General features: G+C 37.7%; 1 pseudogene; it reads right to left on the reverse strand.

The window, feature by feature from the left end:
- Positions 1 to 3,161: 3,161 nt before the first annotated feature.
- On the reverse strand, positions 3,162 to 15,197 carry LOC101611635 (annotated as a pseudogene).
- Positions 15,198 to 24,952: the final 9,755 nt, after the last annotated feature.

Consider the following 24,952-nt stretch of genomic DNA (forward strand, 5'->3'; position numbering starts at 1 on the left):
TGTGCCCCCCCACCACACACACATACCAGCCTTTCCCTCTCCCAAGTCTTACCCTCCATAATGTCCAAGCCTCAAGATGCTATTCAGTTTTGTCAGCAACTTGGGCTGATCCAAGGTAGGAACTGCAGATGAGTGAGATCATGTGGCAATTGTGTTTCTGTGATTGTGTGAGTTCACTTTAAAATGATCTGTTTCTACTCTGACCATTTCTCTACAAATTTCTATGTGACATTTTTTTTTCTTACTACTGAGTAGAATTCCATCATGTATATATAACACATCTTGGTTATATGTTCATCCAATGATAGGTACCTGGGTTGATTCAAGTTTTTAGCTATTGTGAATTGAGCAGCTATAAACATGGTTGAGAAAATATTTCTGAACTGAGATGTGGAACTTTTAGGGTAAACGCCTAGTAAGGCAATAACAGGGTCTGCTGTTAACTCTACTCATCCTTTGCAGGAGTCTCCAAATTGATTTCCAGAGTGGTTGTAGCAGCTTACTTTCCCACAACAGTGAATGAGGGTTCCTGTTTATCCACAGCCTCGCTGACATTTGTTTTCATTTGATTTTGTTACATTTGCTATCATTACTGAGGTAAGGTGGAATCTCATAGTTATTTTAATTTGCATTTCCTTAATAGTTAGGTATGTTGAGCATTTTCTTACGTGTGTATTAGCCATTTTGAATTCTTCCTCTGAGAACTCCCTATTCAGTTCTCTGCCCCACTTTTGGAGTGGAGCTTTTCTTTTTCTTTTTCAGTTTTTTGAGTTCTTTGTAGACTGTAGATGTTAGGCTTCTGTCAGTGTTATAGCTGGCAAAGATTTTCTCCTATTCAGTGGGTAATGTATTGGCTCTGCTTTTTAGCTTTATAAGATCCCATTGGTTGAGTGCTTGTTTAATTTCCTTGGCTACTGGGGTATTGTTCAGAAAGTCTTTTTCCAAGCTTATATCATGGAGAATGCTTCCTATTTTTTCTTCTAGTAGTTGAAGTGTTTCAGGTCTTATATTGAGGTCTTTAATCCATTTGCTTGATTTTTTTGTATGGCAAAATGCATGGGTCTAATTTCATTTTTCTTTTTTTTTTTCCTAAGATTTTAATGTGTAAGCAAATACAGAAAAATAAGCACTGCAGAAACAAGTTACATTTGTCATAATTTTAAAGACATTTTATCAATAAGCTTAAAAAAGAAAAAAAAAAGCTATCTGCAAAATAATGCTTGCCTTCCAGTGGAATAATCTCAGACTCAGATCTTAAGCTAGAAAAACAAGATTTCTGATGGGAAGCATCTTACAAAATCCTGTCCTCAAAAACAGTACACTTCAAATTGTAAAATGATATTTTAAAGGGCATGGGGAGGAACTGTGCTTGAAAGAGATGGCCAGGCTGCCAGAACATAACAGTGAAGACACTTAGTGCACCAGCTGCCCATCTGCAGATTAGCCACACAGCAAGTAAGAGGATGAGAAAACATCTATGGACTAAATATCTGGCTCTGGTACCAAAGGAGAGAGAAGAAAATGCCTGTTCATCACTCCCAAGCAGCTACTTGGTTTGCTGCTATACTGAAAACTTCAAGTGAGGTTTGTAATGGGTTGCAGCTTTTAGAATTTTTTGATAAGCTCTTCAGAACAGTCACATGTGTTCACAACCTCAGTGGGCTCTGGCACCCACCCTCAAGTGTTGCCATCCCAAGTCCTCTTTCCTGATTAATGTTCATGTTACAAAACCTCACCAGGCAACATCAATGTTCTCCACTTTTCCCCTGAGATACAAGATGGGTAAATCCAATCAGGGCAGGATTTGTTCCTCACAGCTGTTTTCAGTAACTTTGTTTAGAAGGCAAGAACCAAATTCAACAAGTGATCGTTTTCATAAGGTAAGATTTTATATATATATATATACATATATATATATATATATATATATGTGTGTGTGTGTGTGTGTGTGTGTGTGTGTGTGTGTATGTGTGTGTGTGTATATGTATGTATATGTATATGTATATGTATATGTATATGTATATGTATATGTATATGTATATGTATATGTATACACACACACACACATATATGGTTAGTGTTTAAATCATTTTTGTAGGAATTTGTTTGCAAGGGGAGAAACTCTTGAAACATACCAGAGGTCATGACAGTTCACCACATTGGCACACATCACTCTGTCACAAAGTTTATACAACCAGCACTTCTTCCACACTTAGGTAAGTTACACAATTAAATAGTGTCCCATTCTAATTTTTCAGAAACCCAAGTATTTGAAGTTGTCATGTGTATTACAATGGGATCATTCATTCATATATTGTATGAAGCTATCCACAGAGTCAAAGATTTATGCTAATCATCCCACATGAGAGCTTTTGCTCTAGCTGAGATGGAGGCATGGCATTTATTTAATCTGGGTCACTATATTTCTCCCTGTGTGCACAGTGTCCATCACCAAACCACTATAGCCTCATAAGGCTGAGCTTGTAGGCAAGTGTACGTGGTCCTAATGTAATAGTAGTTTAGAACATACTAAAAACAATTTTCAAGTTTCTTTGTTTTTAAAGTGCACCACATGCGATACTATAGAAATCCATTGGGACTAGTAGGTGTTTTACAAAATATCAGCAGTTAAACAAGAATGACTTCTTTTCAAGTAAGAATACATAGGTTAGGAGATGCTACAATTCTTTATGCACATTAAAATTCAAATAATACAAAATAAACAAAAAAAAACCCAAAAAACAAAATCAGAGCCCCTTTCAACCTCACTAGCACACAGAGAGGGCAGAGGTTAAGTTCAGGAGGAATGTCAGAGACTATAAGGTCACAGGTATGTAAACTTTAAGTGGTTCTGAACATTTTAGCAAGTATTTTTGTCAAGCAAAACAAGAACAAGCCAGGTGTGGAGTTGCATGCCTTTAATCCCAGCACTTGAAAGACTGAGGTAGGAGGACTGCCATTAATTTGGGGCCAGCTTGGTCTACAGAGTGAGTTCCAGGTCAGCCTGGGCTAGTGTGAAACCCTGCTCCCAAAGAACAATATAATCGAGACATAGGAGCACAAAACATGTACTCATCCCTTATCATGAATCAAACCATTCCTTCCCAGCGCTTCCGAGCAGTGTCAACGTCCTCTGAACAACCCCAGGCTAGTAGGTGGCTTCATCCAACTTCATCCATGTTGACATCACTGTCGGCTCCAATATCGTCTCCGTCCTCAAAGTACGAATTGATATAGTCATTTTCCTCCTCTTGCTCTTCTTCATCATATTCCTCCTGGAAGGCAGCGTTCTCGTCCTCATCATCGTCACCGTCTTCATTATTCTCTTTGCTTCCTTCTTTCTCTTCATTTTCTTCATCGGATTTGTCACCATCACCTCTTTTCCAATTCCTCGATTTTTTTCAGCACATCTGTAGTGTTAGTGAGTGAATTGCCTTTGCCTATGCCTTTCGTCTTTTTGGCTTTTGGATTTTCTTTTTTGCATTTTTTCCTTGGCATCAACTCTCTTGGAAGTATCCGCCAATCTGGTATCCATTCTTCTTTGTACACCTTCATATACTTTTGCTATGCCTTTCAATATCTTGCTTTTCTTTGGGTGTTTCAATGAAACAAGGCATTATTTTCACCGTCTCCCTCAGCTCCTGCTTCAAAGCCAGCATGTACTCTTCGCCTTCTCCTGCTTTCAGCAGCACTGGTTTATAATCTACATCAGGGAATAGTGGTGGCGGCTTCAATGCCACATCAGGAAAATTCTCCCCTCTGCAGAAACCAACGGCCTCGATATTAAACGTGTAAGCAGCCCGTCCTCTTCCTTTATTCCCAGCAATCAGAACTCGCTCCAGCTGAAAACTGGGCAAATACTGCTAGGGGAGTCCTGAGAGCCTCAGGCAGAAGCAGACAGCCGAGGTGCTAGGTGGCGGGGCAGTGGCGGTGGCCGGGTGTGTGGGGCTCCCAGCTCCAGAGCAGCGCCCTGCACATGGCCCTGGCTGGCAGCGGCTCCGCCCCTTCCTAGTTTCATTTTTCTACAAATTTTCATCCAATTTGTCCAACACCATTTGTTGAAGATGTTGTCTTTCCTCAAGTCTACATTATGGGCACCTTTCTGTTTCTGTTTTAATTCCAATACCATACATTTTTGGTCACTATGGCTTTATAACATAGCTTTAGATGAGGTATGGTGATGCCAGCAGAAGTGCTTCTTTTCCTGAGGATATGTTCGGATATCCAAGGCCTTTTGCCATTACATATGAAAGTTGAGATCATTTTTTTCAGTCTCAGTGAGGAATGATGCTGGGATTTTTATTGGCATTGCATTAAATTTGTATATTGCTTTTGGTAGAATTGCCATTTTCAAGATATTAATTCTCCCTAGTCAGGAACATGGGAGGTCCTTCCATCTTCTTAATTCCTCCTCTATTTCTTTCTTCAGTATTTTTATATTTCCATTATATATTTCCTTCACATCCTTTGTTAGTATTATTCCAAGGAATTTATTTTTTTGTTGTTGTTCTTATTGAAAATTGGACAGTGTCACTGATTTCTTGCTCTGTATATTTGTCCTTTGCAATAGAAAAGCTACTGAATTTTGCACATCAATTTTTTATCCTGCCACTTTACTGAAGGAATTTATCACCTTTAGCAGTTTTGGGGTGGAGAATTTTGAGACACTTATACATTGGATCATGTCATATGCAAATAGGGCTGACTTCACTTCTTCCTTTCCAATTTGAATCCCTTTCATTTCTTTCTCCTGTCTTATTGCTTGGGGTAGTCCTTTTATTACTATGTTGAAGAGCAGTGGTGATAGTGGGCACCCCTGTCTTGTTTGTGATCTCAGGGGGAACTCATTTATTTTTTCCCCATTAAGAATTATTTGGATTTTAGGAGCTTCATATATAGCCTTTATTGTGTTGAGATATTAAACCCTCCATGCCAGTTCTTTCCAGTGTTTTGATCATGAAATAGTGTTGTATTTTCCCAAAGGCCTTCTGAACATCAATTGAGATGATCATGTGGTTCTTATGGTTCAGTTTATTTATGTGGTGTATTATCATTGACCAATTTCCATATGGTAAACCATCTCTGCATCCCTGGGATGAAGCCTACTTGATCAAGGTAGATATGCTTTTGATGTGTTGTTGAATTCAGTTTGCAAGGATTTTGTTCAGGAGTTTTGCATCTAAGTTCATTAGAGATATAGGCCTATAATTTTCTTTCCTTGTTGTATCTCTGTCTGGTTTTGGTCTCAGAGTGATGCTAGCTTCATAAAAGGAGTCACAAAAGATTCTCTGATCTCTGATTATGCAGAATAGTTTGAGAAAAATTGGTTTCAGTTCTTCTATGAAGGCTTGATCAAATTCAGCTGAGAAGCCATCCAGTCCTGGACTTTTCTTTTGGGGGAGATTTTGATTGCCTTTTCATTCTCCACGGATGTGATAGGTTTGTTAAGGACATTTATCTATTCTGAGTTTAGTTTTGGTAGGTGGTATGTGTCTAGGAATTTATCCATTTCTTCCAGATTATTTAATTTTGTGGAGTAGAGGTTTTGGTTTTGATGATTCTTCCAATTTCATTGATGTCTGTAGTGATCTCTCCTTTGTAATTTTTGATTTTGTTAATTTGAGATTTCTCTCTTTGTGCTTGATGACTTTGGCCAGGAGTTTGTCAATGTTGTTTATTTTTTCAAAGAACCAGTTCCTCATCTCATCGATTTTTTAAATTGTTTTCCTAGTTTCCAATTCATTAATTTCTGCTCTAGTCTTGATTATTTCTTTATGTCTGGAGCTTGTTGAGTTGTATACTGCTTGTTTTTCTAGGGCCTTTGGGGGTACAGTCAGGTTATTGATTTGTGATCTGTCTCTCTTTGTAATCAAAGAACTTATGGCTACGAATTTTCCTGTTATGACTGCCTTCATTGAGTTCCATAAGTTTTGGTAGGTTATGTTTTCATTATCACTCAAATATAGGAATTATACAATTTCCTTTTTTATTTCTTCCATAACCCATTCACTGTTTAAAAGTGTGCTGTTTAGTCTCCAGGAGTTGGTGGGGTTCTTGATGTATCTCTTGTTGTTAATTTCTAGCTTGAAAGTATTATTATCTGACATGCTACAGGAAGTTACTTTAATTTTCCTGACTTTATGAAGGCATTCTTTATGGCCTAATATGTGCTCAATTTTGGAGAAGGTTTCATGGGGTGCAGAGAAGAATGTATATTCTGTAGAGTTGGGGTGAAAAGTTCTGTAGATATCCTTTAGGTCTAGTTGATCTATGATGCTGTTGAGCTCTATTATTTTCCTGTTGATATTTTGCTTGGATTATGTCTATTGATGATAGTGGAGTATTAAAGTCCCCAACTCTGATGGTGTTGTAGTTTATTTTTATTTTATTGTTGAGTAGGTTTTGTTTTATAAACTATGGTGCCCCCATAATTGGGGCATATATATTTATGACTGTGATGTGCTCATGTTGGATCATTCCCTTGATGAGTAAGTAGTTAACCTTCTTTGTCCTTTCCTTACTTTGGGGTTGGTCTATTCTATCAGATGTTAATATAGCAATGCCCACAAGATTTCTATTTCCATTTGCTTGGAATAGGATTTTCTAACCTTTCACCCTAAGAAGGTGTCTATCTTTAGTGGTGAGGTAGGTTTCTTGAAGACAGTAGATAGAAGGGTCAAGTTTTTTGATCCATCCTGATAGCCTGTGTCTTTCGTTGGGTGAGTTAAGACCATTAATATTTAAGGTTATTACTATGAGGTTTGAATTAATCCCTGCTTACTTGTGTTAGGTAGTTTTGAGCCTGGTCTATTTTGGTTATTGCGATCTTCTTGTTGGCTCCAGAGATTGTTTTTTTGACTGTTCTGGGTGGAGTATTCCCTCAAGTATTCTCTGTAGGTTTGGCTTTCTGTTTATATAATTATAGAGTCAACATTTTTTCATGGGAAGTTTTTCTTTCACCATCTATTATGAGGGATACTTTTTCTGGGTAAAGTAGCTTGGTTTGGAAGCCATAGTTTTTCAGACTTTGAAGTGTTCCATCCCAGGCCCTTCTGGCTTTCACAGTTTTCATTGAGAAATCTCATGTTATCCCAAGGGGATTGCCTTTGTACGTTGTGAATTGCTTCTCTCTTACTGTTTAACACTCTCTCTTTGTTTTCATTGTTAAGCATTTTAACTATGATTTGTCTTGAATAGGTTCTTCTTTGATCTTGCCTGTTTGGTGTTCTGTAGGCTTTTTGTATCTGGATGGGCTTCTGTTTTGCAAGATTCAGAAAATTCTCTTCAATAATTTTGTTGAGTATGTTTTCCATGCTTCTGGTCTGAATTTCTTTTCTTTCTGGTATGCCCATGATCTGGACGTTTGGTTGTTTTATAGTGTCCCACAGTTTCTTCATATTCTGCTCACTTGATTTTTTGAACTTAGCAAAGTTTTTGGCCTCCCTTTCTTCTGTCCTATCTTCCAGGTCAGATTTTCTGTCTTCCACATGAGAAATTCTGTTGGTAAGTGATTCTAGGGAGGTTTTCATAAATTCTATTTGAATTTGTTTTCTGTTTTGTTGTTTTGTATAATGTCCATCCCTTTTTTGAGGTATGAATTCAATTCAAATTCTGATCTTCTTGATGCTTCTAGTAGTTCATTCTTGCATTTAATCAAGTCTTCAATGAGCTTTATCAACCAGTTGTTGAGGTCTCCCATTTCTTGATTTACCTTCAAGTTATTCATATCTCTTTCAAGGGTTCTAACATTTACTTCCATCAACTTAAGCCTACCATCAAAAGCTGAACACTCTAGGAGATAATTCTATTCAATTTCATTGATACAATTTTTGGTTCTTTGATAGTTTGCTTCAAGTTCAGTTATTCTTTTTTTTTTTTTTTTTAAATCAGGGTCTCATTGGTTGTTGTGTTTTCATTTTGGGAATGAATTTCTGTTGATTTCTCTATGATTTTATTGGAGGCTTCCATAGTAGGACTAAGCATTGTTGGTGGAGAGAACTGTTTTCTGACTTTCATTGGCTTTTTTTGCATTGTTGTCTACCCATTTTAAGAAGACTATTGTATTGAGGAGGAAGCAAGTTTGTGTCCTTTGGCTCATTTACCCTCTGACTCAGGTGAACAGGGATGTTGGTACTTAGTGTCCAGTCAAGATACCAGAGCAGAAGTCCTGATTCTACAGCTCACAAAGGGGCCAGGCCTCCCCAAGCAAGGCACAATGGGATCTAACAGGACCAGGGGACTAGGAGGAGAAGAAGCAGATATTGGGCCCCCATAGAGTCTATTATCATTCAGATCTCACAGCAACAAATGAGTCAATTCCATATAAAACAGGCAAACAATATGTTAAACTTTACCTGTCTCTGGATGGGAAGTAACTGAATCACTGTCTCATCTGTAACACAGTGAGTACTTGTTGGAAAATTACTGAGAGTTTTGGAAATTTCCCTCCAGAACACATATGTTTCTAATTATTACTTTCTTCACTGGAATTGCATAGTTTCTGTATCTCTTGGGATATTCTTGCAAGAAGACTTGACAAGGGAAATCTCTTCCATTTGTATTTTTACATGATGTAAAAGTATTGTTTCTTCTACAAGCATTCTTTCAAGTTACAAGATGTTTAGTCAAATTTTAAAGCAGTTACTTTCTTTTTCCTTTGGGTTATATATTGGACATAGAAAGCACATGGTAACACAAATGCATGTGTGCACATGTATACACACACACACAGGGAGAGACAGAGAGAGAGAGAGAGAGAGAGAGAGAGAGAGAAGACCTTGGAGACCAGGAACCCAAATAAACTTTTCTAATTATGAGTTATTTTTTTCAAGTATTTTTTGTTAAACAAAAATATAGCTCTGTGAGTGATGGATGAACAGGCTCCAAAACAGCATAAAGAACAATTGATGATAGCAGGCAAGCTCAGGGCCTGAAAATAGTATGTAAGCATAGTGATGGTAGTCAGCTCCAAATTTGGCACCCAGATCAGAATGTAAAGAATAGATGGCAGAGGTCTACTCTAACTGGTTCAATCATAGCAGTTATACTTTCTGGCCAGAAGAAAATGTACATAGTGTTGTTTCTCTTCCTCTTAGCGAACTTTTCAAATTTGGGGCTACTTAAACCCTGCATATTTTCTATTGTCTTATACACCTATTTTAATATTTCATTTTATGTATTTATTTATTAGAAAGAGTGAGAGAGAGGCATATAGAGAGAATGGGTGTTCCTGTGCTTCTACCTGCTGCAAAGGAACTGCAGGCACCTGTGCCACCTTAGCATCTGACTTACATGAATACTGGGGAATCAAACATGAGTCCTTAGGCTTCACAGGAAATTGCCTTAACTGCCAAGCCATCTCTCCAGTCCTTTACATCTATTTATAAAAGATTTAATTCTCAATAAAATGACCTTTCCTGGAAAGCTCACCCCTGGGAAGGCAGGGAGCATCTCTGGTTGGAGTGTCTTGTACCTGTCCCTCGCATTTGTTACCCTTTCCTCATATCTCAAGAAATCATGGTCTATATACCATGTTCTTGCTTCTTTACTTTGAGAAATTAAATACTTTTCAAACAGACGTCCATAGTATCTTGCACTTTTCCCTTTGTGAACACTTCTGGTATGTATTAATTACATGCTTATTGGATGTTTATCCTTCTTAAGCCCAGGGTTAACATTTTCTCTGAATTTCCAGAGTTATTATTTTAAACTTTGCAGATGATAATGATCTCTGCTTCAACTACTCACTTATTTCACAGCAGTCAGGAAGAAGTTATGCCAAAATATAAATGAATGAATAGAGTTATATTCCAAGGATCACCCAACAAACAACATAAACTAGATGCCTGTCCATAGTTTCCTATTCATTTTTCTCATCTTTTGGCTCTTGGAAAGCCTGGAGGGCATGGTCCGAGAAGGATGCTAAACTCGTCTTTACAGTTGTGTCCTTGGCAGCTAAAGCTGAATAACTTATGCAAGGAATTCATTTACGTTTAACAAGGCAATTTTAAGCACTGTTAATTAACACCATATGGGGCCATTGTATATAGTTTTATACCTAAAAAGATCTTGTAACAGGTACAGATAAATGTTATGCAAATACCATGTGTTATGTCTTTTTATTTAACATGCAACATCTAATATGTTCTAGATATGATAAAAAAAATTTCAGCAGTATTGATGCTGTAACCAAAATATTCACTAGTTTTTATAAATTCCTCACTTTTTAAACAACTATTAAGATTTAAGATATATTTTAAAGACATTATTGAATGTCAAATCTTTTATGTGTTAACAAAAATGTTCAATTAAGGTTTAAGAAAAAATTTCAAGTGCTACATAAAATGAAATGATTATGGGAGCTTATCTTCTTTTTTGCATCTTAGAAATCTGTTCTAGTGTCATTTATTTCAAGTGGTCTGTTCAATGAAAGTAATACCACCACAGGAAACACCCGGGAAGTCAGAGAAAACACACTTGCTCAAAGTCCAGTCTTTATTTCCAAAGTTACATGTTTAGTAAAATCTGTTTTGGTAAAAGTAAACTGTTCAATTTGAAAGTTTTCAAATGAAATCCCACTGGAGTAAAATGCTGATTAAATGAGAGCAGTAATATACACCTTGGAAAACAATGTATGTGTGTGTGTGTGTGTGTGTGTGTGTGTGTTAGATGTATCAAACATAATCAAAATTTAGAATTTAAACACAAGTTTTTGATGGTAGAATAATTTATACTTATCATAGTTTCAACTTCCAAGCTCACTGTTAGGAAAAGCTAACTGATGTTCATCAATTGCACTGTTATGCTCTTCAGATTTTAATTATTGCCTTTTCCCTGGAAATTCCCATTGTCTGGTCTTTGATAATTATGAGTCAAGACCTTTCCAATGAATACTGCTCCCATTACCTAGGGAAATTCCTGATTAATTCTCCATGATCTGCATATAGTACCTTAAAGAACACTTGAAAAATAATTTTATTCTTTTTCTCACATGTACGTTTGTGAACAAGATACATCCACTTTTATCTGTGGTACCAATTCAGATGTCCTTAAGATTGAGCCAAACTATGACTTAAGATCTTGTAATGAGGAAGCAGATATTTTAGAGTTGATTAGAATCTACAAATTCCTTTGAACATGAGAATTTTTGTTATTTTGTAGTTTCTAGAATTTCTTTCATCAGTATATTTAGATTTTTTATTTACAAAATAATGTCTACAACTTATATAGATAATGCAACTTCTTTATTTCTAAGATAGATATTCTTTATTGTTTTTCTTTGGTAAATTTCTGTTCCCAAAGATTACCAGTACTATATTAATAAGAGGGAAGAGAGTACAGATGCTTGTCTTGTACCAGTCTTAAGGGTAATACTTTCAGCTTTCCTTCTGGCTATGAGATTTTTCTTCCAATATATATATTATCATTTCCTCCCTCCCTTTCTTCCTTCTCTCCTTCTCTCCTTCCTTCCTTCTTTCTTTTATTCTTCCCTTCTGTTTGATTTCTCTTCTTTCTTTCTCCCTCACTCTTTCTTTCCTTCTCCCTCCCTCCCTTCCTCCCTCCCTCCCTCCCTCCCTCCCTCCCTCCCTCCCTCCCTCCCTCCCTCCCTCCCTTCCTTCCTTCCTTCCTTCCTTCCTTTCTGTCAAAGAGAATACTGTGTAGTCCTTTCTATGTAACCCATAACTCTCACAGCTATCTTCTTACTTCTGCCCCTCCCTAAAGTTCTGGGGTCACAGACATTTACCACAATTCCTTGCTGCCATTAACATTTCAAGATACATATATTTTACAACTAATTTGTCAGGCATTTCCTCTTACCATGAAGCAATGTTGAATCTTATCAATGTTTTTTCTGCACCTATTGAAATGATCCTATGGGATTTGTTCCTCTGTCTTTTTGATTTACCAGTGCTGAACTCTTTTTGCTAAACCCAGATTAATTATGGTATGCCATCATTTTGTCTGGGAAGAAGGTTATTTTCATTAGTGTACGATCTTTAATGTGCTGATGAGTAGAAGGAAATAGGCCTGTAGTTTTCTGTCCTTTTATTAAAAAGATATCTGTTTGGTTTTGGTACCAGAGTAATGTTGAACCTGTAAAAAGATGTTTTTAAGAAAGTATTGCAAACTTTAATGTATGAACATATTCCCTTTGGGATATCCCCTTCCTCGTTTCTCTGAGGGCCCCTTCAGTGAGGTATTGGTAGTCACTGTGGGTTCATGTTTGTGACAGTCCATTCCAGTGAAGAGGGCAATGCCTCACAATAGGAATTTCCACGCTGTGACAACTACATTCTTTCTAAACCCTGCTCTACAATGTTCCCTGAGCCTTGGAGGATGTGTTAGAAGTCTACTTTAGTGCTGAGCTCTCAGCAGCCTCTTCATCTCTTTCTGCTTTGATGAGCTTTTAATAAAGAAAGAGTTTGGGGCTGGAGATATGGCTCAGCTATTAAAGTAATTGCCTAGAGAAAATAATGACACTGTTTGATTCCTCATTATGCACGTGAGCCAGATGCACAAAGTGGCCCATGCATCTGGAGTTTGTTTGCAGTGGCTAGAGGCCCTGGCATGCCCAATCTCTCTCTCTCTCTCTCTCTCTCTCTCTCTCTCTCTCTCTCTCTCTCTATCTATCTATCTATCTAAAACCTTCTTAGAAATAAATACATTCTTAAAAATGAGTTTTAAAAAATGAGTCCCTTTCCTTTCTTTTTTTTTTTTTTTTTTTTGGAATAGTTGAAGAAGAATTCTAATTTTATTCTCTAAATGTTCTTCAGAATTCAGAAGTGAAGCCATCAAGTTCTGGACTTTCTACATCAATTTCATGACTTGTGTTATTAGTCCATTTAGATTTTCTGTTGTTTTTCATTTAATTTTAGTAGGCTATATGTTCAGAAATGTCCACATTTCTTCTAATATGTCCAGATTTTCATCTTATTTTTGTTTCTTGTTTTCTTTGTATGTCTTTCTGTCAGGTGTATCTCCCACTCACCTCTGATTTTATTTGTGTGTCTTCTTTCTTTTGTTCCTGGTTAAACAAAACTTTGTTAATATTTTCATGATTTGAAAAACCCAAGTCTTTATTTTATCTATACTTTGTACTTTTTAAATTTTTCTTATTTCTTTTTGTAATTTATTCCTTATTTTCATTTGCTAATTTGGTTTTATCCTTTCTTTTTAAAGTCTTGAGGTACATTGTTTACATGAAAAATCATTGTGTTATTTTCTTATTTTTAGCTAAAATAGCACAAATGCTCCACTGATTTTCAGAAGAAAATGATACACACACTCAATAAGAAAAATGCATTACTTATTGGTGATTTTGCCAGTATGAGTTGAACGAGTTATAGATTGAGAAGTGATAAGTTGTTGATTCAGTATGAGCCTCATAATTTCTGATTCTATTTCATGTCAAAACCACAGCCACAAATGCAGCACCCATTTTACTGTTTCCTTTCTATTTTTTTTATATGTTTTGATGCTACAATTTTGGTCATTCTACTGCTTTGGCTGAATTGTACAGATTTTGTGGATTGTCTTACTGTTTTCTTGTTTTTATATTTTTATAAAATATATTTTAAATAAATTTTTATAACTTTAGTTATTCATTGGTCATTTATCACTGTGCAGATTAATTTACATTTATTTTTATATTATAATTTATTATTTATTTTGTTAACTTATATATTTAACTCATCATGATCTGAAGAAACACATTATTTTCATTATTTTCTGTGTATTGAGACTTGTTTTGTGGCATCTTCTGGAGAATTTTCCCTATAGTAATAAGAAAAATCCATATTCTTCTGCTGTAATATGAAATTTTGTCTAAATGTCTTTTAGGGTGAGGGAAATAGAATCAAATTCTATTTGATTTTTGTTGCCTTTTTTCAGTGTATTTATTGCTTTGTTGAATTCTAATTTCAGGTCCTGGTTTGATTTTTCTGATGGTTCTTGCAATTTATTCTTGTATTAAATCATGTCTTCATTAAACTTAATCATCTGGGTGAGAGGCTCTATTAGTTGTCTTACCTTCAATTCACTTATATCTCCTTTGAGGTCTCCCTGGTTTTCCTCAATTAAATTAAGCCTAGTGAAGAAAGCTCACTCAATTATATTTATGTGATTGCTAGATTTTTCATGACTTCCTTCTAGTTTGTCCATTCACTCGGTCAGAGTGAATAAGATTATTGTGCTTTCATTTTGGGATTCAATTTCTGTTCTCTCTTCTGTTATTTCATGGGGGAATTGCATTTTGGAACTAAGAAAACTTGGTGGAGATATCCCATTTGGTGGTCTTGTTTTCTTTCTTTTTTTTCCTTTCCCTTGGGGTCTACCCATCTTGTTGTAAAAGTCTATTTTATTAAGGAGGAAGCAAGTATTTTCCCTTGGAGGATCTTCAGTGAATGTTCTATTTGGGGTTTGAACTGGTTGGGAATGGGATGCCATTGTAACTCTAGATGCACAGGTTGTGGAGATTGCATGTGTACCTGCAGCTTTGGGCTGGTGACTGATATAAGAGCTGTGGTTGGCAGTCTGAAATCTCTTCAGCTCACTGTCACAGACATGCCTTGCCTCTGGGTCTCAGGGAACATAACAATTGCCTCAGTTCCACTACTGTACCCAGCTAAGCAGCTGAGAACACTCACTGGTACATGCTAGCCAGTAATTACTAGATGTTCCTGTGCTCCATGCTAGGGCAGGAACAATGTTGGATGCCAGCAATGGGAGTGGTGGGTAGAGGTGGTGAAGCAGGTGTGGGTCACTGGGCTCCACAGAATAGGCTGGAGCCTAACTACATCCGTGGAGTTGCTAATGTAGCAGCATTGGTGAGCAGAGGCAGCCAGCAGCATGACTTGGCATGATCACTTTAGGGGGCTCAATCCCAAAGGATCTGGTAAGGCAGGATGGGTGGCACAGGGATGATCACTTGCTGGGGCATGTGTAACATGGATTGGACACACAGGCACCAAACATACAACTTTCCTTACCTGCCCTGATCTCACAGGCCAGCTGTTGAGCACCTTACCCACCTGGAGCATACAGGCCCCCAAAACCATATGCTCACTGGCCTGGAGCACACTCACACCATGGCCCTCACCTACATGGGTCACATAGACCCTCAAACATGCTGTCCCCCTCACCTGCATGGAGTGCACAGGCTCTAAAGTTGCCTTCCCACTCACCAGCTTGAAGAGCATAGGTCTTAAACACAATGGAGCCGCACAAATACAGGCACCAAATACACTAAGCACCTCACCTTTATGGAGTACATAGTCCTGTAGGATTTAAATGAATGGCTCTTTGAAAATCCACTACTATCCTCTCTTGATTTTTATCCAATAATAATAGTGTAAATTTTTGAGTAAGTAAACTAACCTTCCTATATCCTGTTATTTCTAATTTCTTCTAGAATACAATAAAGGTCTGCTTTGTATATTTCCATTTATGAACTTAGGTCATAAAGTTTATAGTGAATGCAACCTAACATTTATTAACACACACCACACACACACACACACACACACACACACACACACACACACACACATATATATATATATATATATATATATATATATATATATATATTGTATATGTTTTATATACATATATACATCATATATGTGTACACACAGAGAGAATTTCTGGTATTTTAAAAAGATCTCAAGAAAATCACTTAAAAATAAAATAAAACCCCATTATATTGTCTCTATCATCTTATGGAAGAATTTAAAATTAGAATAAGGTCACAATAAAAGCACTGAGTTAAAACTATATTCTGAGGCATCAATATCATTATAACCATACCTGAGTTTACTCCAGCTCAAGCTAAGGACCAATCAGTATCTGTGATTTACTATATATTTCTTCTACAGAATACTTTAGTTCAGGGTTCCAGTTCAGAGATAACATGATAGAACAAATAAATAAATAAATGAGTGGGCAGTCATGGCATCTGTTTATCTGTCATAACCTATGATGGAGTGGATGTTTACAAACCCCAACCAGAACATTTATGCAACAAGAAGGTGAGCTGTCACAGATGATGGGAAGATTATTTCCTTTATAACCTGGTGGGATACTGCCAAGAGATCGGCTTCAATTTGTTTCAAAGAGACCATTACCACTGATGACTGATGTAGTTTGAATGGAAGGCCTAGATAGAAAGAGTTTATTAAAGTGTGCAACTTATAATATTTCCAGCTGCTTGGATAGAAGAAGTGTTGCTGTGGGTAGATCCTAAGGTCAAACCCTAAGGTGTGTTTGGGGGCAGACCTGAATTCCAGCCTAAGGTATGCAGAGTGCTTGAGCTCTGTCTGGGTTCCTAGAATATGCTTGCGAGTGGTGGTGGTGGTGTTTCTCTCTGCATGGACATGTAAAAGGTGGCTAGCTTCTTCTGCCATTATGGAATCCTCCCCGCATCTGAAAGTATGAATGAATCCAACTTCAAGTTCTGGCTGGTACGCATGTGCATGTGCACATGTCCCCCCCCCCCACATCCTCATATGTATGAAAAAATACTAGGTACACACACACATCCAAATTCAAAATAAAAACATATATTAGCATTTCTGTTTTACAAAATTTGAAGTATGGCATAATACTCTTAAAATATATTTTTTTTAATTATAGGCTTTGTGTGTGGCAGGGGAGGATCCTGGTGGTTTAAATTAAATGTTTTGACCTAGGATCTTTGACTTACCCTAAAAGAAAAAGAAAAAGAAAAAAGAAAAATATCGAGATTTACAATTTAGACCAGAATATATTGAAATGCCTAGATTGTTATAAATGAATAGAAACCATTATTTATTTGGACAGAAAATGGGGGAAATTTTTGAATATATACCAAAAAATTTAATAAAACAGAGGTTTAATGGAGATTCCAATAAATTTCCTATTGCAATAATAAAAAGACTTTCCAAGATATTTTGTTCTCTTTTCAATTTTTAAAGCATAAACACATATAGAATATGTATATGAGTGTATGTAATATGTATATGTCTCTGTAGACTAGGTAGATGTGTATGTATCTATGTATGAGCCACAGAGATAAGCACCTTGCTTTACTCATGAGTATTTTAAGTAGCCCCATTAGAACCATAGGCCTCAAGAGCAGGTGGTACAGAGCATAGGTTGGAATCCATGAACAAACTACATAAACAAAAACCAAAATAAATGGAATGAGCAAAAAGACAGCTAGTAAAACAATGATGAGATGATTTTACAAAAGAAATCAGCATTTAGCTGTGTGGATCTTTCTAGAACTAATAAAAAGACACATGAAGAATAAATATGATAATTTCACCAGCCTGTAACCTCATTATTCCTTGTTAAATATTTATTTATTCATTTGTTCATTTATATATTTGATAGAGAGAGAATGGGCACACCAAGACTTCCAGCCACTGCAAAGAAAATCCAGACACGTAAGCCACATGGGCATCTGGCTTACATGGGTCCTTAGGCTTCACTAACAAGCACCTTAACTGGTAAGCCATCTTTACAGACCTAATGTTGTTGTTCTTATATGTCTTTAAAGAGATTCTTGGCATACATGGAGCTTTACTGTGTATGAATAAGTGAAAATATTTGTGTCATTTCTAGCTATGTACACAGACAGGTAGTCAGATGATAGGTGGAAACTAGGCAGATAATGACAGGTAGATAGATACACCTGTCAAAATATCTGCATATTTGATTTCTAAATGAGATAGTTACATTTTTCTGTAAGTGATTCTTCCTGATTTAGAAGCATAAACATTAGCAATTGTGGTAGTTTGAATAGATGTCCCCCAATAGCTTCAGGAGTTTATTAACATTTCTTGGATTTCCAGCCACATGGCTGGAGGAAGTGTCAATGAGTGGATCTTAGGGTCCACCCCTAAGGTGGGGTAGTAGATTTGCAATTACAGTCTAAAGATATGCAAAATGTTGAGTTCCTCCTAGAATTCAGGAATTTTTATTTGTGCTGTATCGTGTGGCTTTTGGTGTTTTGGCTCTTCTCTCTCTCTCTCTCTCTGCTTGGACCTGTGAAGGCAGGCCAACTGCTTCTGACATTATGGTAGTTCCCCTAGATCTGTAAGCTTTAGTAAGTATTTCTTCTTCCATAACTGTGCCTGGTTTGGAAGTTCATTTCAGCAACCTATAAGCTTTATACCACAGAAATTAGTAATAGATGTAGGGTGAGATGAATCTTACCTTGTGAATCTTACTGTGTCTTTGGAACTTCAAAAAGTTTTGGATGAATGGGCCTGGACTTGGTATTTGCAACTAAAGATTCTTTCTGGAGTTATACACCAAGTTTTATGGACTATTATGATGAGAGTTTGAGAATGTTAAATGAAGAGAGAATTGAACTTGGAGGTGTAGCTTATGAAATTTCTAAGGGAAAGGAAAGATTGCAGAGGAATTTTTTGGTACTGGACTACTGGCATAAGAGCTGGATGGATTCTACTTCCCATGCCCAGAGAGTTTCTTTATGTCGTTTTTTCTTACTGCTGTATAGAATTCCATTGTGTAGATATACCACATCTTTGTTACCCATTCTTCTAATGATGGACATCTGGGTTGATTCCAGCTTTTAGCTATTATGAATTGAGCCGCTACAAACATGGTTGAGCAAATCTCTCTGGCTTTTGGTTTGAAGGTTTTAGGGTAGATGCCCAGTAATGGTATAACTGGGTCTGTTGGTATTTCTATAGTTAGCTTTTTCAGGAGTCTCCATATTGCTTTCCAAAGTGGTTGTACCATCCTGCATTCCCACCAACAGTGAGTGAATGTCCCTGCTTCTCCACATCCTCGCCAGCATTTACTTTCATTTGACTTTTTGATGTTGGCTATCCATCAAGCTAAATTTGTAATGGACTGATGTGCTTGGCTAAAGATACTGAACTGAGAAATTCAAGATTTTAAATTGAAAAACTCAAGCAAGTTAAAATTATAGGCACTGAGACTGTGCTACTGTCAAGCACACTAGTAATGTTAAGGAAGGTGGTCCAACTGCTTTACAGTAAAACGATAGAGAGGATGCCTGAGGAAAGTGATTGAAATGCAAACTCTTTTGGAAAACAGTTGCTAACTGGAGAAAGAACTTACTTTTCAACTTCATGATTTCTTTCCTCTCTGAATTAAGAATATGGCTGTGTCCTACACACCTGATATTGCTTTAGGAAGCATGAAAAATGTGTAGAGTAGTCATGAAATGCACAGGGTTCCAGGAGCTGCTACTGAGATGCAGCATATAAGCAGGGCATGATGACTCTCATGAATAGGCTGGAAGAGCCTTTAGAAGACGGACCACAGTTTACATGGAAACTGAAACATGTTCTGGATATACCAGTGAATGGGGATATACAGATAGGGTGACTAGACCCCTGCCAGTAAAAAAGGCAAGGAAATTTGCACTTGCTAGAAATCATAGATGATCTGACTTATCCCTTTCCTAGTTCCCTGGTTTTCACAACAACCAGAATACCTCCTGGGATGTCTTTCATTGGATTTAAATATTGTGGTTAATCAAGTTCAACCCCTGGAACTTTGAGTCAGGGGTAGCCTCTTCATAAGACAGCCCCTACCCCTAACCACCCAGCTGTCCTTCTGTTGCACCTGAGCTGGAAGATAGCCCACCACCATAACATTATAAATGTACTTACAGAGGCAGGCAGGCACTTGGACCACTTGGGAACTTGCAGCTGTGCATGAGATTTTCCCTCTACTGGGTCTGGTCTTGCTGAGCCCAGGTCCAGCTGGGAGGGTCCCCTAGTTGTTACTTTCCAAATGGGCTTCATTATCCCCTTGAGATTCTTGCAGTGCAGGAACTCCTTGAACATTCTTTTACTTTTTCTTTGCATGATTTTTTTTTTTCTAGGACCTTCATATGGGATTGACAGCCATGTGAATGCATTTCCTTGGCCCTGTACTTCCTCAATAAATATAATAATTTAGTAATTATCCTTCTTAGTCTTCTTTTTCATTTAATTATTTGACTAAAGTTAGAAACAAACCTAGTGTTTGGAGGTTTGGAAGTCAAGGAATTTCCTGCACTCTAGCACCCCATTACACCAGGACTATGAAAGGGCTACCATGGAGGCTATTGGCCAGGAATGGAAGCTTTCCCTTCATACTCAATCCTGCTGGAGGGATGGAATTGTAAAACATATATGTAATGTGGAAAATGGTGTTTGGGGGTGTTTCCTGGATCCCCAAGCCCTGAGTACACATCTGCAAACCAACCAAAAATTTGGCAATTCCAGATTCAAGGGAATGATTTTTAAAATACCACATTTTTATTTTCAGATTTCAGAAAGGAGTGCAGAAAGAGGAAGCCTTGGAGATAAAGTGAAATAAAGTGAGGAGAAGAGAAGTATACCACGTGGAGCACAAAACCCCATGTGGGCCATGTTTAGCTCAGGAGTCATGTGACCAGATATCTATCTGTGGAATAAAGTATGTGCAGGTAGATACTTTTGGAAGAGACTATTAGGGTGAAAGAATAAAAGTAAGGAGTTAAGGAGAAGTGAGCACACAGCAATCTGGCTGCCTTCAGAGTTATCTTTTTTGTGGACATCTATTCCTTGAGGAGCATTTGCGGGAACCCAGGTAGATACAACTGGATTGTCTCAGGACCATCTGAGCATGAACTGGCTAAGATTTCCTTCCAGAATTGTTCATCAAATGGCACAGTAGTGTGTGATATGACCTGAAACTGTTTTTATGTGGTTTATAACACAGACGAGATATATGCAGAGTTGTCAGGAACATATACACAACATTTAACCTAGATAATAGCCTTTTAGAGTGTACCTTTTTAAACTCATCCTGAGTCTAGCCTGGTCCGGTATCATAGGGCCATTGGGTGCCATTAAAAGCTGTACAAATATATTTTTGGTCTCAAGACTTATTTATGAATGTCCTGGCACAAGTTATAAGAGATTCACCATTATTCCCAGTATAAGAAATTCTTTTGAATTAAGTGACCTTTGGTCAGAGTCCATCTATATATATTCCAGATTTGAAAATAACCCTTTTAAGTCTATAGTTGTTTTTCCTTATTATAGAATTAGAAATATTAGAGATGGGGACAACATATTTGAAGACCTTCTTTGTTTCTCTTCTTAGAAAGCTCTTGTTGTAGTACTTAACAGGCCATTCTTATATTTGAGGAATCCCTTTATCTTTGGTTATTCATTTATCTCTGTGTGTTTAAGACCAAGGTGATAGGCTGAATTTGATCAATGATTAATTTTGGAGGGCACTTATGGCTCTCCAAAGGAGATATTAGGGACCCAGGAGTAGCTCTATAGCTTACCAGTGTTTTCTGTCTGTTAGAATAAGTCAGGGCCATGCTGACCAAGTAGTTTTGCTTTCTTTGGAAAGCCAAGACCACAGATATTTGTTCACTGGGACTCTTCTGTTTCAGACCATACACTGATTTTTTGTTTCTGGGTATCCAGATTCTACCTTATCAGGAAGACTGGTGACTTACCAGGTGTCCAGTGTAGAAATTCCCAATCATCTCCAGTGGTCTAATGAACTGGAAGCTTTAGCCAAGATATTGGCCTTTTTGCTTCAGTGATTTCAACTGGCTTTGGCTTCTACATAGGTGATTAATACACTTGGAAAGGATGTTATACCAACCTCGATGTATGTACATATAGAGCACATTTGATTACTGAAAATAGATTTGAAGAATGGCACAAGAGCTTAAAGTCATTTTGTCCAACCTTTAAAAATTTGGTTGACCAATAGCAGCATAAGCCATATCTGAGGCATAGAAAGTAGGCACATCTTACCTTATAAATATATAATAGTTATAAATGCAGGCAGAACCTATCAGTCTTGAAAACAATGCAAATCTAAACCAATTAATTTAACCTAGAAATTTTCAGAAAAGGACAAGTAAGACAGTATAAAGTCTTGGCACCTGTGTTTGAAAACACTGATTAGTCCCAATACTTGTGTGGATACCAATTATCCAGGGAACAATGGAAAGTGATCCACAAAGCTTGAAATTATTTCTCTCAGATGAGGACCATTGTTTGAGCATGAGGCTGTACCCTACATTTGGGAATGTTAAGAGTTATTTTTTTTTATATTTTTATTGGCATTTTCCATGATTATAAAAAAAATTATGCTATGGTAATTCCCTCCCCCCCAAGGAGTTAATTTTTTTAATTCTTTTTTTTTTTTTAGTCTTTAAAAAAAAATTATTAGCATTTTCCATGATTATAAAAAAATCCCGTGTTAATTCCCTCCCTCCCCCCCCCACAAGTTAATTTTTTTTTACAAGCACTAGACGAGAAATCAGAAACGAGAGAGTTACTTATATAGAATAGAGCAGAATCTGGTCTTTGTTGAGCCAAAACAGCTAAGTGCTAATACAACCTTTGACAAATCTGTTTTGAAAGAGAAAAAACATCATTTTACAGCCAACATTTTAAGCTTAATCTTGATAGCAATTGATTTTATGTACTATAGGAATATTTATTAACATATATCAATTTTATCTTACCCATGACTTAAAATTGGTAAAGCTTAGGCAAGCCTACAATATATTTCATGTAACAGGAAGATGAAAGTTATAATTATTAAAATTAAATCACTTCAATCTAAGTAGCTAAACCTAGTCATGACCAGTTACAGAATTAGAACAAAACAGAAGATGCTTTAAAAGTCACAATGTCTTTAGGTATGGATACCTCATCTTTGGTAATTAAACATTTATATGTGAACCTTTATCTTAAAACCAAGTTTCTCTAATAGTAAGAACCTTGACAAATAAAGGAACCTAATTTACTTTACTTAGTGCCTTAAAGCCAGTTTGCATAACCTTCATACCACAACAAAGTAGCATTAGTGAACTGTTCATGAGTGAGAGGCCTTAACCATAAGACTCTGTTTCTCTACTGCTTTAAACCTTGATATCAAGTAAGCATATTTTAGATTTTATCCAATTAAATATTATAATGAAAGGGCTCTTCTCTAAGCAACCTTTATACCATTATATGTTCTGATGATATCTATCCTTTTTCTCTTATCTCCCTTTCTGGACACTTTTACTTTTTTTCTTGGCTTCATAGTTATAATAAAACGTAAATTCCCACCTGGAGCAACTGTTTTAAGTTCTTATCTGGTTTGGCTACCCATTTGTTGGGCACTGCCAGGCACAGGCTCAAGCCTTCAGGAGACGGGCCTAAGCTGCTAGGCATGGCTAAGGATCCCCCAGGACTACAGGAAGTCACTCACCAAGCCTGGCATACCTGGAGCCTTGTAACCTTTGGCTAGTTGCCTAGGAAACTCCTTATCATCCAGCAGCCTTCACATAGCCCATCCCCCTGAGACCCTCTTCCTGCCACTATGTAGATCACCTGACTCTCCCTACATGCTGGAATGAATATCCCTAGGCATAAACTGGCAAACTTTGAACTCACAATCCCCTTAGGACCCTCTTCCCACTCTCAGCTGCGTATAAAACCATTTCCCTGACAAATAAAATGAGATGTTCACTGAGACTGACTCACAAAAGTGTTTCTTTCATCATGCTCATAACCACTCAAGACCCTGCTGTCTATGGTTGCCTGGATGCCTTCATGGAACCATGGCCCCAAGGATCCAGGGACCCAAAGCTGGTGACTAAATATGGACCCTCTGAGACATACCAGGATAGGTGAGTGCTCTCTCAGAGGGACTGGGAGATACTGGCTCATGTGGCCTTGCCTCCATGTTTTTTGAGGGCTGGAAGGTTTCTATTTATCCTCCTTTATTTTCTGTTTACACCATCATGAGGGATTAGACACATTGAACAGGCAACTGATGTCTCTTGGCCAAGGCCACTCCTTGGCATTGATTAAAGGCCAGTCTTGTCCTCTGCATGGACCCCAACAGCCCACTGGGGGTTGGAAAAGACCTTATATCTATTTTTCTCCAACATAAAAAGCCAGTAACACATCAATGTTGTAAAAGCCTATAGGGCAGGTCACCAGCCTCTTATACTTGTGGGCAAGCTTGCCTCTGGACCATTGGAGAATCCCCTGCAGTATTATTCAGCCCTTGGGGACATTTCCCTCTGGTCTTGGAATTTCCAATCTTTTTCTATCATGAGCAATATTGTCTCCCACCAAAAGGTATCACAGGAGCCGGGCATGGTGGTACACGCCTTTAATCCCAGCACTTGGGAGGTAGAGGTAGGAGGATCGCCGTGAGTTTGAGGCCACCCTGAGACTACATAGCGAATTCCAGGTCAGCCTGGGCTAGAGTGAGACCCTACCTCAAAAAACCAAAAAAGAAAAAGAAAAAAAAGGTATCACAGATTCATAGATTAAGGATTCTCCTAAAAGTTAGGGGAATTAAGCTCTCCCAGAGGGATGCCAGCTCCTTTTGGGAGAAAGTCCTCCAGGTCACCCCCTTGTTGATTTCTGGGTAGCCAAGTGACCTAGATACATGGACCCACATAGCTTATCTGGCTAGGAAACAAAATGTTCAGAAAGAAAATTTCCCCTCACTCCCTTGTTATCTACTTTCAAGTTTCTCCACTAGGTCAGTGGCCAAAGCACTCTAAAGTGGCTCAGGTCCAGTGGCAGGCTTACACAAGCCGAGTCAATGGCACATTGGCCCATGCAGACACAATGTCTCTTCCTCCCTTCCCAGCATCCCCCGGCAGTCCTGGGAGCCCCCTCCCCTCTTTTCCCTTCATGAAGCCAGACTTGGAAAGCTCCCTTGGCTGGCAGGCAGCTCAGACAACTTGGCATCTAAGCTTCTGCCTCCATGCCTACCAGACCTAACCCCAGGTGAGAGCTGGGAACAGGGTGGGGATGATATGAAGGTAATGAGTCAATGGAGCTCCCACTCTGCCCAGATGTTGCCTGCTGTGTCAGCACCATGAAGCAGCAGAAAACAAAAATGATCCCGCTAAACTAAAGCCTGTGGTGAAATGAAGTTTTACATAAAAAATGCC

This window comes from Jaculus jaculus, chromosome 4, assembly GCF_020740685.1.
Source record: "Jaculus jaculus isolate mJacJac1 chromosome 4, mJacJac1.mat.Y.cur, whole genome shotgun sequence".
Taxonomy (NCBI): domain Eukaryota; kingdom Metazoa; phylum Chordata; class Mammalia; order Rodentia; family Dipodidae; genus Jaculus; species Jaculus jaculus.